This window comes from Anguilla anguilla, chromosome 15, assembly GCF_013347855.1.
Source record: "Anguilla anguilla isolate fAngAng1 chromosome 15, fAngAng1.pri, whole genome shotgun sequence".
Classification (NCBI taxonomy): Eukaryota; Metazoa; Chordata; class Actinopteri; order Anguilliformes; family Anguillidae; genus Anguilla; species Anguilla anguilla.
This window is the reverse complement of record NC_049215.1, coordinates 20,725,691-20,741,788: the sequence shown is the minus strand read 5'-3', so window position 1 is coordinate 20,741,788 and position 16,098 is coordinate 20,725,691. Positions and strand designations below refer to the sequence as shown.

Sequence of the window (16,098 nt, the reverse complement as noted above, 5' to 3'; positions counted from 1 at the left end):
GAGAAGCGTTGAGTAAATTATTACCTACATGCAAGAGCGATCCTTTTCTGGATGCAGAGTTAAGGAATGAGATATATTTTTTTAAGTAGCCTATGACTTATCCAGAAACCAATGAAACCACCCGTAGGGGTTGCACAGCTGGTTATAGCCCTGGGCACTACAGTTTCTAATCTGCCAAGTAGTCCATTAGGGCGTCCATTTCTCCATTTCATTAGGTTTAACAAAAGGTACGCGGCACCAGCTGGGCTACCGTATGCACCTTAAAACAAAGCAGATGATTGGAGGTCTCATCGAGTTTGCTTTCCAAAGCCGAGTTAAACAAGTTTGAGAGATTTTGCTGTACAGTGTAGCTCACAGCACAAGAAATACCACGTGAAAATGGCAAACCCGTTAATCGATTAAGTCCAGGGTTTTTGTTTTTAAATAAATATACGTTTTATTCACGTTTTTTGTTTGTTTTTATAGCTACTTGTGGCTTGTTGAACAAGCAGATAATTGATGCGACGAAGTCGTGTATAGTTGTTTTAACTGGATTTACTTGTAGCAATGGACTGTAGTTAAACAGATTTTTTTCAACAAATATCTGTTAAAACACGCATAAATCGTTCTGCGTTTGTGATACATTTAATAATTTTGGTTCGTCCAATACGGTATTTACGGTAGATTGATGTTGATGGGAGGGGTTAAGAAAGCTCAATATTGTACAGATTGTCACTGAGCCCCGAGAGGTAGTTTTGCAGCGGACCAGTTACATCGAACAGGTATGTTTAAATTACATTTTTATTTTTAAAAAGCACACCATAACTTCTTTTACATCTTATTATTTACCACAATCAATGTATTTGTTTGTAGTAAAGTTTCTTATGGATTGTGCATCACATCTCGGTTCACTAATCCGAGATATTGCGTCTTAGATAAAGGACACATTGTTTGTCTACAATTGAATGGAATTGTGACCGTTTCTTTGCACCGAGACACATTATTATGCTTATATATCCTAACTTCCCTTTAGTATGGGATACCACATATTGCAGAACGCTTGTTTATAGCTTTTATCAGCCAGTTACACATTTTTGCGTTCATTACAGAACATGATTTATATGTTATATACCCACTTTTTAAAAAAATGACAGTTGAAAGTGAAAACAACGTCCGGATAGTGGTTTGATGAACTGGGAATGTGATATTTAATTAGGTTGCCTGGCAAACTGTGTTGAGTGCTGGAAGCAGCTGAAAGAGACGAGGTGCGCAAGGAGTATGAAGCGCGCGCCTAGCAGTGGCTGTGGTAAAGCGGCTACACTGGTGCACATTGTTCAGGTCCAGCAGAAATGATGCTGAAACGCTGGCCTGTGTTTGCTCGTTCCATCCTTGCCCAGGTTGTTTAACTGTTCAGTCAGTGTATAAACGTTCTGCATGACGGAAGAATCCTTATTTACCTAATGCCTTCAGTAGAACGGTTCGCATGGCAACGTGCTGTATTTTCGAGTACGAGGGCCAGTTGTCTTCATTATTTTAAACCATCAGACAGGAATTTAGTATTCAGGCTGAAATCAAGTACTCTACAAGCGCATTTAAAGATCTCTAAATTGAAAAAGCTTATACCTTTTATACATTCCAGCAGTCACCACTGTTACCAAATATATGTAGAAGAAAAAAACCTAGAATCAGGTCTGAAAAGATTCAGTTCAATCCAATTCGCAGATCAGATATTCTATAGACTGATCTGTCATCAATCTATTTCCCTAGACAAACTGAAAGCTATTTTTTTTCGGAGCAGGTTCGTTGATATTAGATTATGCATTATATTCATAAGCCAGTTCAAGCGTGTAGTCGTTTCCTAGAGGTTCTTTCATGAATTCATTGACAATCGCAGACAGATATTTGCCTGAGGCAAAAAAGCAGTGGATTGTTCACATACCGCCAAACGTGCCTTGTGCGCAGTATAGTTTTAATGGTTAAACACTCTCGTGAAAGACAGACGTTTAAAAAAAAAAAAAAAATCAGTTGGGTCTCCTTGTTGCTTGCAAAAATATAATGCATTTGTCATGGACCGTATAGTCGGTAAGGTGTCATATGGAAGCGTATCCTTTCCTGTCGGAGCGGCGTGCGGTAGTGTTTGGACTTCACTCCCGACATCAGTGGGAGGGGCTGACTAATTTCTACGCTAAGAGTTGTCTTTCATTTTGATTAAGATTGGAGAGTTCTTTAGGCGCGCGCACGCGAGCACAAGCACGGATGAAGCAGTTTTTAAATCAAGAAAGCCTAGATTTACAAGAGGAAGAGGTATGTCTTGCTATACACAAAACCTTGTTACAGCCCGCATTATTGTATTACTATAATGTGCATCTCAAGCTAAGATGATAACCAGGGAACCAGTTTGGAGCTCTCTAATCAATTTATTGTATTTGGTACCTGCTATACCATGCCATATAGTTTTATTAACACTACTATTAACTATTTATCTATTGTATTATAGGCTACGATAACAATGGCAGGTTATTGTTGGGTGATTTTTATCATATACTAATGATTTGATTTGATTAAAAAAAAGTATTATTATTCTTACTTATTCTTCATTCATTTTCATTCATTCATTTTGGTAAAATCTATTCGATACAGTAACTGGGTGTTGTAAAACCTTTTTTTTAGGTTTGTGTGGCCTTTTCTCACTTTGAGCACCTTACCCTCAAAAGGTCTGTGCACACACACAATTAACATAGATTTTTGTAATTGTGAACACTCCCAAGTCAACTTGAGTTAAGGCAGTATGGAGAATCTCTCATTAAAACAGAAAGGACCCATTGAATCTGAAATAGTATCCTACTGTACACGAATAACAGAATCACAGCACATCAGGTCCTTTGGAAAGAGATTCTCTTGGAAGCATTGTGTTCAGAGGAAACACCGAGAAAGCTTGCTTTGGGGCTTGTCAGGTCCCTGCTTGATGAATCATAAAAAACCCCTTTCCATGAAACTATGTTGTATACACGACATCTAGGATATGTGGTCTTTGATCTGCTATATCTGCCTCTCTCCTACTTTCCAGAGAGTGTGAAAAGTCTGCACTGGAAAACAATTGTAAAATTCCCCCTGTAAAAAAAGGCTTTCTTTTTGAGAACCTGTATACAGAATGTCTTACGCTGGTATGTTTGTAAACTTTCTAAGACTAGACTAAGTTTATCGATGCACACGTCTTCTTGTCCCTTTGCTCACAGCCAGTTCGCACGCTCCATCTGTTGATTTTTAGATATGGCCGAGGAATCTCCCCATCATACAGTAACATGCTAGGCAGGCGTAATTCATTTGACATGCATCCAGTGATATTTATGCATGTGTAGAGTGTTATGTAGCATGGGGGGGGAAACAGACGTGGTGGATTGAACTGTGAAAGCTGTCAGGTTGCCAGCCTAGCCTCATAATGGATCTTGTTCAGTACTCGCAGCTGCTGCGAAAGCGCCCAGTGTCGTCCTACTGCCAAATGAGTTTTGACAGAGTGCCTTAGGAAAACCGTGGAAGTTGGTATCAAGTTCCCGGATCCTCTTGTGGGAGACGCGATTACATCAGCATCGATTGAGGTTGCCGTAGTCGCACGCGGGTCGTAATCGGAGCGACCTCAATCGCGGCGGTGCGGGGAACGCTCTGGAGCTCTCGGCGTTCCGGGCCGGCGAAACAGAATCTCTGCGCAGCTTTACGAAGAAACGCTCGGAATGTGAAACGCTTTCCCGAACATCACCTTCCATTAAGCGTGCTGTCACACTGCTGGGGCTGCAGTAATGCTTTCTCTATTCAGAATTCCTCATTTAAAAATGACAGTGTTCTGGATTTTTTTTCTATATCTTTTGGATTTATTTTGCTTTGAGAGGAGATTTCATTTCTTTTGGTGAAAAATAGAGTGATGGTGGAATTTCTAAAGTGGCTGTCACTGCAGACAATAAACATTTGCCTCAATAAAAATTGATGCATGCATTTTGGAGCGTCTGCGAGCTAAGTCTAGGCTACTGTTCATCCCGGCAGTGTGCACGGACGTGTGTTGGAGTCGGAAGCTGTGAGTGAGAGAATCACAGGTCTTTGATTGGAGGAGGACCGGGGGCAGGAGTGTGGACCCAACACAATGACCTCACTGTTCACTGCCTGCTGACAACAAGCTTTCCACTTCCTGTCCAGTAAACAGTCTGCGTGTAATGTAGCGAAGATTCTCTGATTACTGCTCTCGTGTGTGTGTGTGTGTGTGTGTGTGTGTGCGTGTAACATGTGTGTGGGTTTGTGTGTGCATACGTGCGCTTGTTTTTTATACAGGCCAAATGCCCTTAATAGGAAGTGACGCTTCTCAGACGTGTGATTACACTCTTCAGACGGCTTACAGAATCTTCTTCGTCCGGGAAGATAATCTGTCTCACGCAACCCCCTCAGGAGTGACCTGACCTCACACCACACTCATCAGTCTATCGGTCATCCAGTGCTACTGTAGCCATCGATAGAGCAGTCCTTACCATGGCCAATTATTTGATCTTCCTGTCGGTAGAGAGACAATATTCACATTGGCTCACATGTTGCTTGCTTTTCTAGCCCAGGGCAACTCTAGCACTCTAATCTAGAGGTAGGTTCTATACTTATAATATTACTATGTATTTACCGATATAGGAGTACAGTTTAAATTATTGGAATGTATTTGTGATAAACTGTTTAGCATATTACATGTAATATGACCACATACAGGCGCCAGAACTGGCTTGTGAGGTATCAGTCACCAGGCGGCGATGGGATGATGTTACATTATGTATGAATATGTCTCAGCTGTCCAACTATCTCCAGCTGATGATGAATTAGTGATAGACTGATGAAATTAAAATGACACAATCTCCTCCTAAAATGTGCAGAAGGAGTGTTATGCTGTCAGATAAAGCAATTAACTGATTTCAAAGGAAATTCCCTATAATTATGTCAGATGTGAGCTGCCATTTCTTTCTGGGTTCCCCAAAAATACTTTTGTCCCACTGGCGTGATGATATTTTTATTATCTGCTGAAACATGTAGCATTGAAGAATATTTGGATGTAACATGCTTCTGACATTTAAACACCAGTTCACTCTCTGCATATGTAGGCCGTATGACTGCACAAGGACTGCTGACAGACCCATTCCTAAATCTCTTAGCTTAATAAGTGGGGAGTTGTGATTTATATTAGGAATCCATCACGTATGAGGGATGGAAGTGAACCTGGAACACATGTAGAGAAATGGTACTGTCTAATTGCACTGATCCTAGATCAGTGAAACCGTTTTACGAATGGGTGGAGATAGTTTCAGAATTGGTTGTTCACATGTTGTTCTTGGCATAGTTTCTAGGGACAGGGAGTATCTGATTGCTTGTTAAGGATTGACGGCACATTGTGACTCCACCCATTACAGGTTTGTGACAGGTTATGTGGCATCTGGTTTGTCCAGCCATAGTTAATTACTTTCTTCTTCTTTCCTGTGTTGATTGGCCCCTGCTGGACTACAGACTTCGGCATAGACACCCTCTTGCCCTCATGCCCCAAACTGCAATCTGCCTACCCTCAGGGGACTGTCCAAGTGGCTGGATTACATAGCATGCTGTCAGTGGGTGGGGTGTGCCACACAGGTCAAAATATCAGCCAGCTCGGTTAGCTTATGCTCTCACTCGGGTTGTCGAGGCAGTGTTCGCGGTTGCCGCAGCGATTAAGGATTATGGATGGGCCGCGCCTGAGTTCTTTGGCTGCTTTTAATGCCAGCGCTCAGGATGAAACCCCACCTCTGAAGACATGAGGCTTTTAATCATACTTCAAACCGACAAAAGAGAGAATCGGCACTTACAACTGCAAGGGTGCTGCCTCCACAGTTAGCTCGGTAAATACAGAGAAAAGGAATACATGCTTGAATGTAATGATTTCTCTAATTCACTTCACTCCATTGCCATGATTGAAGGATATGACTACAGCAGGTGAAGGATGTGACTATAGCGGGTGAAGGATGTGACTACAGCAGGTGAAGAATGTGACTACAGCAGCTGAAGAATGCGACTACAGTGTCTGAAGGATGTGACTACAGTGGGTGAATGATGTGACTAGCTGGTGAAGGATGTGACTATGGCTAGTGAAGGATGTGACTAGCTGGTGAAGGATTTGACTACAGCAGGTGCAGGATGTGACTACAGCAGGTAAGGGATATGACTACAGCGGGTGAAGGATGTGACTAGACTGATGCTGGCATTTGGACTTCCCGCCCTCTCTCATGAAGTAGGCTGTTGCTACAGAGCCAGCCGAGTGCGGCCTCTCCAGTGGCTCCCGTGAGGCACGCAGCCTAAATTAGGAACGCAGTCTGCCGAACCCACGCACTCAGCTGCTGCGTTCTGCCACTTCCGTTTTCTTCCTGGTTTCTTTTCCAGACATAAAATGGATTAAACCGAAAGGATTTAACACTGAGCTACAAGTTTCCGGAAGGTTCAGTCCACCCAGTTGTGCCCCTTATTTGTGAGTGAGTGTTTAGTCTTGCGTCAGGGAATTTCTTAACACTTAAATCCTATTGGTGCACAGTGCTGTGCCATCTGGACAGACATGGGTTGGATGGCCTCAGAGCTGATGGGTTTAAGCAGGGGCACTCGGCCTCCTGTCTTAGGGAATGGGAAACCTGTCCGCAGGTTTATGTAACCTGTCAGAGCTGCGTCCCTAATCTGGAAACGGCACACTTCCAGTGCCTTTTGCCCCATGTTCTGTGCCCTGTGCCATCCCAGTCGCTGGCACCACAGCGTGGACGTGATTAAATGCTCACAAGAGGAACACCAGGAGCCGTAACTTTTCACGAGGAGCGGCATGCCTACTCACCCAGCCGTAAGGCGTGGCAGCACGTACCGTTTTGCTCTTCCTCCTCGAGGCCTCTGGCTCCTCCCCTTCTGTCATGCCCCACTGACAGGGCGGGGCACCTCCACGGCGGGAGGACACGTGGAAGAGCGGCGTTTAACCCGCTGAGGCTGCTCGGCCACTCTCCCTGCTCCCGCGAGTCTCGCCATGTCCTGCCTGGACATCGGGGTGTGGCCTCGCTTGTGGGTCATGTGGGCACCACGCCCCGGCCTGTTGTGTTTGGTTGTCAGGCCGACCCCGGCCTGTGGCGAGGGGAGACTGCTAGGAACGTTGCCCCCGGCGCTGCTGCGTCCTCAGCTTTGCGAGTAACACACGGTGGTTTGCAGAGCAGACGTGTTGACAGCTTCCAGATGTGGATAGGAAATGGCGCAGAGCTCCTCGTATTCTCTTTTTCCACCAGCTGATCGGATTTTGGATGTTGAGTTCTGCCTTAAACAAATAAAAATAGTGAACAGCAAGGTTTTTCTTTCCCCTCCGGGCGGAGTTTGCAGACTTATTCAGAAGCTTATCTTCACCTGGTCAATCCACATCTTTCAGTCTGGTTTTTGCTGTTAAAAAACAACAAAACAAATAAAACCAAGTATCTGAGTTTGATTCATCATCAGAAAAGGCTGCTGGATGTCTGCACCAGTCAATATTAGCCCCTGTTGTCAAGGAATGCAATCTCTGTCCTCTCCCCCTGTGAAAAGCAAACATGGCTTGGGGTCTCACAGGAAGGTGACTCTGCTCTGACAGATGCTGTAGTTCAGGTTATTGGCAATAGTGTGTTCACACCTGGGGGGGGGGTTGGTAGTGTCTCATTGGCCTCAACACACTCACTGAGATGAGGTTTTCATGAACATGGTTTTCCCTAGATATTAATAGTGGAGGCACTGCACCACTGAATTCACGAGAGCCTCAGCAAGTATCAGAGCAAAATCCATAAAACCTCAGACTGTGGCACCCAGCCACTGTGGTTGGTTTAATAAAAAGTTTACCTACTGAATGGTTTACAGCAGACAAATTTTCCAGCCACAGCTAAAATTTCTTAATGTATAGTTGTTTTTGTGTATTTATATAGTTAATTAGTTATTGGCATTGTGTAGTCATATTTTTAGCAGGCCAAGTGTAGGCTATGCCATAGCTTGCCACTTCACAGCTGCCCTTAGGCAAACTCTGAATTTACATGTATGTATACAGCAGGCACTCCTACTCCTGTCCAGCACGATTCCTGTCCAGCACATGGCACATGCAATAGGACTTGGTAAATACCATTGTACAGTACATACAGAAATAGCCCATTATGTGATCAAAACAAAGCTTCATTGTTAGAAGCAATGCTGTTATAAAAATCTTTTAAAGCATAACTGCCTTGCTGAAGGGGAAATAACACGATTAGCAGGCCATCAGCGGTGACAAACACCCCTCTACCCCCGGATACGAGGGCTGCCTGATGACATGACGTCATGAGATAGTGGAGTAATTGTGCTGCGGAGGACTGAGGAATTCAAAAATGGAAACTCGTGAAATCCGTCTTTTACAGTGCCTTATGGCAGAAACCATGGCCACAACAACGCAATGGATGAAATGGGGTCAGTAATTAACCAGTCCCTCACAGCGACCCCAGGGGAGCGGCCCAAAATGTCCCTGGCTTTTACTGTACCCATTGTCATTCACAGACTTCAAAACACAGGCTAAGCAAGCATGTGTGTTCAGGGGCTTGCTGTCTGTCTCTGGAACCTTGTCGGCCTCAAAGACAAAATAATTAATTTAGGGTTTTAAGAGCTGCATTTCTACAAGCCTTTTTTGAACCATTTATACAAGCGTGTTTTTTCTTGTTGGTTTGAGTGTTGAAAACAATGTCACAAATTAAAACCGCTAAAGATGAGGTTTAGCTGCATGCTACCCACATGCTAACCATGCTGGGTAGCATGCTGCTAATTGGGCAAAGGAAACCCATGGAAATTTTTGTTCCCTTCTCCCTCCCGTCTTTCTGATCAGGCATAGCTTTTGCGATAGTCCTGTTGTATATTTGGTGTTGAAAAGGGAAATGGATTGAATGGAGTCTTGGCTTAAATTAATAGCTTCCGCATGGTGCTACACAAACGCTGTGACAGTTCCTGCTGGGTGGTGTCTGCTCTGATGCACACCAGTGGCCAATGGTCTTGCGAAGCAGGGAACGTAACCTGTGACCTCAGTCTGACATTAACGTGTGCAAGCTGGAGATAGCTCATCTGTTACAGCTCCAGCAGCTGGACTGCAGCACACAGCAATGTGTGTCTGGGCAGCCTTGTCCTAGTGATCAGTCTTGTCGTTGAGCCGCCTTGTATCAGTGAACAGTCGTGTTGTTGAGTGTTCACGTATGGCACAATGGTGCCATTGCAGGTAGAGCTGTGCCTCCAGGCTGCCTCTGATTGCAGCCTTCAGTGCTCCTCCTAAGGTCTTCTGGTGAAAAGGTGGGAACTTACTGCGACCAGTTGGTCTCGATCATCACAGTTTCCCTTAACCCTGTGGAAGAGTCCAATTAAGAATCTAACCACAAAGCGCTGTGTCCTTAACAGTAGCTAATGAATTCTTATGTCTGCTCAAATTCAAAGTTGAATTTAAAGTTAAATGCCATTGGTTTGATTCTGGGCCGTTGTTTAGTGCGTGTTTTGTCCTATGCCTACCAGACCGATGGTGGCTCCAGTTGATTTAGACTAATCCCGTAATGATGGAATCCTAATTCGTCGATCAATACTCACCAATTCACCATTCTCTGCGCGGTCAATTGACTCTGTTTAAGTGGGGATCGGAAATGTCAGTGCCTTTTGACGACAACGCTTTTAATGAGCGTCAGGGATGAGACCAAGCAAAAATCAGCTGCTGAGTGTGCCTTTTCATTATGTGCGAAGACTGAGTGGCTTTAAGTCCAAAGTATCCATATTGTAGCGTCAGCACTATATCATGCTTTACCCAAAGTCACTATCAATTCGTGACGGTGTTAATAATGGAGATTAAACATGGGACCTCATTGATAGAATGAAAAATTTTTGTTCTTTATGTTGATCGATTATTGTAAATGAAACCTGTCAAAAATATTTAAAATAACAAGTTATTCTGCCTTTTAAGTGTCTGACTGAGCCATCTGAAGCAAGCCGTTAATATTCAGAATTGGAGGGAAGGGGGTGTTCTGATGGCGGAATTTTGCTCCATTGAAGGGTGTACCAGTGAGAGCAGAGGAGAGAGGAGAGAGACAGGAAGTGAAGTGAAGAGGAGCAGGAGCGTGGGCTGGCTTTGGGAGGGGGGGGGGGGCAGTGACTCACACACTTGAAATTCAGCACTTAGTCCCATTTCCACCTCCACCTTCCATCCCTCTCTCTTCTGCACAGGAGATGCTCTTTTATCCATCTGGCTGTAGGGACGAGAGAAGTGCGGGGGTGGGAGGAGGTGGCTCTAGGCTTTTGACGGGGGGGCGGGAGGGGGGGGGGCGCGGGCGGTATACACGCAGCGCTGGTGCAGGGAATGCGTAGGCCGGCCTGCCATCTCTGCAAGAGAGCGTATAATTACAGAACCGGGCTGGGGCTTTAAAGCTGTGTTCTACCTTCCTGTGGGGGGAGGAAAGGGGGATCACAGAAGGGGTCACGCCCCACGTGGATCACAGGAGAAGCCGTGCTGAGACATGGGCATTGTTAACGCCCCTGAAAACGGGGCAGGACGGACAGACGGACAGACAGCACCACGTCTGCATTCTCTGTCTGGATGAAGATTTTCATATAAATCTTAGCGCAGAGCCGCTGCCAGGGAGCAGGACTACAGTAGCTGAGATCAGAGCAGCCTCTCTCAGTGGGAGATTTCACTGTCTTGCCTCATCCGCAGATGTGAGGAAGAGGCGTGTCAGAGGAGCTGGAGTCAGACACGTGTGGAGGAGCAGGGAGCTGGTCTGTGTGGTTTTAATCACACTGAGGGAGGAGCTCTGCTTCATTCCTGCCCTCCACTCTGCTCGCTGTTTAACCAGGCCCTTCTCCTTTCATGTTCCTCCTTGGCTAGTGAGCGGAGGCCAGGACGGGCAGGGTGGTGGTGTTAGTCCATGTGAATTCTGGGCAGTTGGTCCTGTAAGGGTTTGAGACTAGGGGTGGAGAGGTGGAGGGGTGGGCTGTTCTTTCCTAGACCACTGTGGGTCTAAGCAATCGGATCACCCTGAGGGGGATGGAGCATGATGGGGACGCAGTGTAGAGGGGGCTTTTAAATGTGCTGGGTGGAAAAGAAAGCAGAGGCATATATTTTGTGTAAGGGCGATGAGGCATGCTGGCCAGTCGCTGGCTTTCTCTGCCTCGGGAGTCTCATGTTGGCGCCCTTGGGGAAGTGGCGTGAGGGCGAGGGCCGTGTTTATGCAACGAGTACGAGCGCAGCCACATGTGGCCTGGAGCGGAGGGGAGCGCGGAAATCTGCAGTAAATCATAGCAAGAACAGCAGCTAGAGCAGCTACAGTAGCCAGAATAGCCAGGGCAGCTGCTGCAGTCAGAGCAGCCACGGCAGAGCAATCTATACAATTAGAGCAGTCGGTGCAGTCAGGGTAGTAGCAGCTGTAGCAGTCGGTGCAGTCAGGGTAGTAGCAGCTGTAGCAGTCGGTGCACTCAGGGTAGTAGCATCTGTAGCAGTTGGTGCAGTCAGGGCAGTAGCAGCTGTAGCAGTCGGTGCACTCAGGGTAGTAGCATCTGTAGCAGTTGGTGCAGTCAGGGCAGTAGCAGCTGTAGCAGTTGGTGCACTCAGGGTAGTAGTAGCTGTAGCAGTCGGTGCAGTCAGGGCAGTAGCAGCTGTAGCAGTTGGTGCACTCAGGGTAGTAGCAGCTGTAGCAGTCGGTGCAGTCAGGGCAGTAGCAGCTGTAGCAGTCGGTGCAGTCAGGGCAGTAGCAGCTGTAGCAGTTGGTGCACTCAGGGCAGTAGCAGCTGTAGCAGTTGGTGCAGTCAGGGCAGTAGCAGCTGTAGCAGCTGTAGCAGTCGGTGTAGTCAGGGCAGTAGCAGCTGTAACAGCCGTAGCAGTCGGTGCCATCAGAACAGCGAGCAGCATTGGAGGTCTTCTTTTTCGGTGAATGAATTAACTCTTAAAGGGTTCTTGAATTTATGTGAAGCAGATTGGTTCTTATTGACATATTGCTGCTGTCAGACTGTGGTCAGAGTCAGATTGTATGGTTGGTCAGATCAATTGCAGCCTTCCCTTAAAGTAAAGGATAACCTATAAGCAACCTGACAGGGAGACCAGGTCCTGTGCCCATAGTCTCACTGGTTGCACATATATGCTCCCTGTACCGTTGTTCCCATGTATCTACAACCTGTCAGCACCAGCATCATGACTCCAAAACTCCATCATTTCTGTTGGTCTCATACAGTATCATCTCATACAGTATCATCATCACACATCACACACTCCCTACCTGTTCCTGATTGAGATGTCACGCACTCATATACACAAAAATCCACACACACTCTGAATGGCACAAAGATCTTTGGCCAATTGGGACCAATTTGGATAAACCAACCCAGGACCATAGGAGCCCAGTCATGCCTTGCATCTACACTGTACCCTTCTCAGGAAGGTTTTTCCTGGGCCTGAAATCTCGCAAGAACATCTACAGGCATGGACACATTTCTTTGCTGTCCTCTGTTCAGTGTTTACTTCTTCAGAAGCTGTCACTGCATAATGGCTCTGACCATTGACCCTGGGTCAGCTTAATCTCTTTTTGCGCAAGATTGTGGTTGCTGGGGTCAGCGTATCTGACCCTGACCACCCGATGTGACCTGTTTGCTTTCGTGTGTTTGTGTTGAATGTTACGTTCTTATTTTCAAATGCACTGTATTAATTGTGTCACAGTAGCTCAGTGATTAATTGTGGGCGGTAGTTCTCAGAGTGCCATTCTGCACAGCCAGACTTCGTGCGGCTCGGCTGCCCTCTGGGCCTCCCGTGGAGCAGGAAACCTCGGGAAACTACGCCACCACGCACCGCCGATGTGCCTGCTACCGCAGTCATGACCGCGAGCACGCTGCCAACCGCAATCCGCCTGCGAAGAGCCGAGGGCAGGGCAGCCTCCGCTGGCCTGATTGCTCAGGGTTACCTGGTTAACTGGCAGGGACTGACGACATCCTCTCCTTTCTGTACCTGCACGCTGGCCGAGGACAGGCTTTCAACACCCACGGAAGTTCGCCATGTTATTGCCATGGCAACCTGCTATTAAATTTGAGTCGTGAGTTTTAATGTCAGTGTTTACAGATCAAAATTAAACTATGGGAGAAAAAAAGCCCTGAGAATGCATTTTTTAAAAATGTCATTTCATTTTTTTTTTAACGAGGATAGAGGGACACAGTCTTTAGAGCGAACAGTTACCCAGCAGGTAACTCTCTTTTTATAGCTGTTAACTGTTCACTCTCCTGTTAAAACGGCTATTTCATTTTTTTAAGAAGGAGGATAAAGGAGTGAACAGAGGCCCTGGTGTGGGCAAGAGCCCCTTTGTTTGACCGGGTTTGTCTTGGCGCAGACGCTCATTCAAGTGTTGCGGGGGAGGGACGGCTGCAGCTGTACAGAAGCTGAGAGGCTCGTTAAGTTGGCCCTTGCTGTTTTTAGGAAACAGAGGGCCATTTAAAGATGATCCTGCACACTGGCATTGTTCACATGGTGTCCGCAGGAGCCCCAACGATGTCTCCATGAAGCAGACGCAGTCTATTCCTCTTCGGTCAATAGGACCCAGTGGGAATGGGCCAGTTGCTCTCTTCTGAGCCGCTGCCCATACCGAGGGGTTTAGAGAGGGGAATTACTTGATTACTCTGGAGTAGGACTGTGTGTGTGTTTATGGGGTGGGAGTGGGTCTTAGAGAGGTGGTGCCTTTTTTGCTGTGGAAGGACTCGTTCGCTGTTCATTTAGATGCTAATTTCTAGCCATCTGCTCCAAAAGACCCTGGGGATTACGGGACCTGGTACTCTTTGAGGAACCCCACACCCCACCACCCCCAGCTCTTAGGATGACCTGATGGATACATCCCCTCGACACGCAGTCCTTGCTGCTCCGAAGGCCCTCACTGCTTAGCCCCCCCCCACCTCATTCCAGCTTCTGCCAGCCAGGGAGTGCATCAGTTTGATCGTTCTTACTTATTAGTGCTTCTGGAGTAATCTTGCTGATGCTGACCAAAGTGGATGTATTTGTCCACCCTCTTTTGATGCAGGGTGTGGCAGCTTGTGGCGGGGCTTGAAAGACATATTTTGTACTGCCAGGATCCTCTGCATTCCTGCTGCCGATCGTGCATACTGAAGCCAACCTTACAAACACAGCTATGCCATTTATGGGTGTGTGTGTGTGTGTGTGATCTGTTTGATAATGTAGATGAGAGAGAGAGAGAGAGAGAAAGAGAGAGAGAGACTCTTTTTCATACCCTTCAGTGCACGGTCCTTGCTTTGATTGTATGGTCTCCATGGCAACTTGCCATCCACCAATTGCAGGGATTGGGCAGCCTCTCCAGAGACATGAAAGTTCATCCATTACTGACAGAAATAAGGTAGGAATAAGAAGTGAGCAGAGACTAATTCACATAGCCCTATCATAGACGTCACACACTGAAGCAAACAACTCAAATTGCAAGATGTGGACAGGAAGTGATCTTGAAGGGAGATTAAAAAAAATCTTTTATCTGCATTCCTATCTAGGCAATGAATTCACTGGATATAGATCAAATCTTACCCTGTCTGTTCCTCAACATTTTTAAAAGGGACGTCTTAGGGTTAAGATGTTGTCCATCTCCAATAGCATCCCAGATTTAGTAAGAACCTCCTACTCCCTGTTTTTTCTCGTTACCCTTCTCTCCTGTGATTGTGCCTGAGCTCCTGCAGGGCTGTGGTCCAGCTGACATATTCTCAGCTGACTGACAACACTGCATTACTTTGAGTAGAAGATGAAGGCCTTGGACTCCTTGGCTGCTCTGTGATAGTTTTAAACTGTCAGAGAAGGCTACATCCCTCTGAGTTTACCACAGAAAACTGCTGCCTTTGATACTTCCTGCCCTAAGACCAAGAGTCTTGCTTTCTTGCTTTTTTGCAGGAATGGAAACCTTGCCCTCCCCACCTCTTTTACACTTTTTTAGACATTGTTATAGTGTCTGACCACTAGTTCAAAAGCTTAAACTCTTTTCTTTAAAGCTCTGAGGAAATTCATTCTACTTTTTCTGGGATTTCGTACAGAAGTTTTCCTGGTTGGCGCTTTATTATTGGGCAGGGTGGTTATGGATGCATGCGTATACTGAGACTGTGTGACATGTTGGTGCCGTCTTGCACCCACTGCAGCAGAGTATACCCGTATTGCTGTTATTTCAGATGGAATGTTGAGCTAAGCCAATGTGCTTTTCATCAAGGGTGCTTGTCCTCACCCCATCCTGATCTGTGTTGCTACAGGAATGGATAAGTACAGAAAGGCACTTCTTGATAGGACTGCCATTGTGCCTAGTAGCTGAAGTTTGTAGGTCTCTCACAGGTGACACTTTTGGACTGCTGAATGTCCGTCATCACAGAGCTGGACAGTTCATGGTTCTGAGGATGCCGTGCTACATCGGGGATGGGAATCGATCTTTCTCTCTCGGGTACGTGTCCCTGGGAGCTTTCCCTGGCTGAATGATAGGCCATGCTAAGAGGCGCCACTAGGGTGAGAGGGTCATTGGTGACACTTCCCAGGATGCTTTGCTGTGCCTCTTCTACCTCTTGCTGTTCATCAGACTCACCTGTTTTGAATGGATCTGTGGCCAGAATCTGTGTCTTCACAGATGACTGCAGCTTCCTGTTCCAGTATGGTGGATCTGCTGTTGCACAGACTCTGAAGGCCATTACGACTAAGCTGAGAACCATACTCCACTTCCCTCATGGTGTAGAAACAGACCAAGCAGTCAGTTTGAGTGTGCTCTGAGTCCTGGTTTCTCTGCTGCAGGGTAAAGAGTTTGGGCTTGTTGTACTGTTTTTCCAAGCGATGCCATGGGGAGGAACAGAGGGATGTAGAGGTCCAGGAACAGGTTGTTTTGAGCTTTGCATCTTCCACTTCCTACCTTAGAGGCTTTGGTTGTGACGTTAGACCAGTGTTGATTCTAGCAGCTATCTGACATTGTGAACAAGAGATCAGGGACTTGGCTGGGGGGGTGGTGGTATGTGTACTTCAAGCTTGCATTGGCTGTGGTCTGTCAGAGGGATATTCAGAGTGAACGTTGCTTGTAACCATGGAGACTGACTCCATTTCCC

General features: G+C 46.3%; 1 protein-coding gene across 20 annotated transcripts in view; it reads left to right on the top strand.

Annotated features, from left to right (window-relative positions):
- The first annotated feature begins 328 nt into the window (after positions 1-328).
- map2 (microtubule-associated protein 2) overlaps positions 329-16,098 on the top strand; it is a 95,527-nt gene continuing 79,757 nt past the window's right edge. For 6 of the 20 annotated variants that reach the window (XM_035393638.1, XM_035393639.1, XM_035393645.1 and 3 more), the window contains exon 1: positions 331-761. The gene's annotated coding sequence lies outside the window, so the exon portion shown is untranslated. Of the gene's footprint in view, positions 762-16,098 lie in introns of all 20 variants that reach the window. The other 14 variants (XM_035393650.1, XM_035393655.1, XM_035393644.1 and 11 more) reach the window with 8 other exon arrangements.